General features: G+C 42.4%; 1 pseudogene; it reads left to right on the top strand.

Annotated features, from left to right (window-relative positions):
• The first annotated feature begins 516 nt into the window (after positions 1–516).
• On the top strand, positions 517–635 carry LOC136885814 (5S ribosomal RNA; annotated as a pseudogene).
• The last annotated feature ends 654 nt before the right edge of the window (positions 636–1,289 follow it).

Here is a 1,289-nt window from a genome sequence, read left to right as displayed (position 1 = left end):
CCAGTACGCTGACCGTTCAGCCAACGAGTCGGACGAGAAAGGGCTTGGCTTAATACAGGCATGAGAGCACCAGCCGGAGAATGAAACATTGCAAGGGGAGGGTTTTGTATGCAAACCTCCGAGTTGACAGAACGGCGACAGCGGCGGCCGAAACCAACGGTGTGTTTGTGTTTGATGGATCTTACGGCGGTCTTAAGTCACTTGTAGATTTAGCAACACTACTCTGCAGAGTCCATTTGAACTCGCCCGCGAAGCGATCTGATTGGCTAACTTCAGCAGCTAATAAAATGACAATGGCGTGGGATATTGAATTAAAAATTTCAAATTATTTATCAGTATGACCAACCCTCTGCCGTTCATATAACAGGTTCCCGTTGTTTCTGACCACCCTGTATAATCCAAACCGCTACTCATTAAATCCGGCATTTAGCCCTTTAAAAATTACACTAGGGAGGAACTGATAACGGGAATTGAAAATTCGTTTTTTTCTTTTGTCAAAAGTCTTGTAACATTTCAACCAAAGGCCATAGCGTGTTGAATACACCGGTTTTCGTCCGATCACCGCAGTTAAGCAACATTGGGCGCGGTCAGTACATGGATGGGTGAACGCTTGGGAACACCACGTGCCGTTAGCTCAATTTCCTTCTGGCCGGGCTGAGTAGCCCAGACGGTTGAGGTTCTGGCCTTCTGAACCCAACTTGGCAGGTTCGATCCAGGCTCAGTCTGGTGATATTTTAAGGTTCTCAAATACGAAAGCCTCGTGTCGGTAGATTTATGGGTAGGTAAAAGAACACCTGCGGGACAAAATTTCGGCCACTCGGCGCCTCCGAAAACCGTATGAAATTAGTTAGTTGTACGTACAACAATAACGTTATTATTATAAATAATAATATTTCAACTATGGGGCCGATGACCTAGATTTTAGGCCCCTTTAAACAACAAGTGTCATCATCAACATTTGAGTTATGACTCCCCTTAAGAAGAAGAAACTCTCGTCTGTTCACGAGCAAGGCTTATTATTAGAGAAGTCTCGCTGATGAACAGACGAACAAGGTTTATTATTAGAGAAGTCTCGCTGATGAACAGATGAGCAAGGTTTATTATTAGAGAAGTCTTGCTCATGAACAGATTATATTTTCTTCTGAAAAAGGGGAGCAACGTTCCCTGCGAAACGTTAAGAGTTTAAAATTTTTTTTCTGACATAGCAAAAGGCAAAATCCTTATTAACATGACTAAACTTATTATAGACCGATATAATTTTGAAAATTCATTCTGCAAGTCTATTTGTA

Source organism: Anabrus simplex, chromosome 14 (assembly GCF_040414725.1).
Source record: "Anabrus simplex isolate iqAnaSimp1 chromosome 14, ASM4041472v1, whole genome shotgun sequence".
NCBI lineage: Eukaryota > Metazoa > Arthropoda > Insecta > Orthoptera > Tettigoniidae > Anabrus > Anabrus simplex.
The sequence above is the reverse complement of the archived record's forward strand: the minus strand, read 5'-3'. Positions and strand labels throughout refer to the sequence as shown.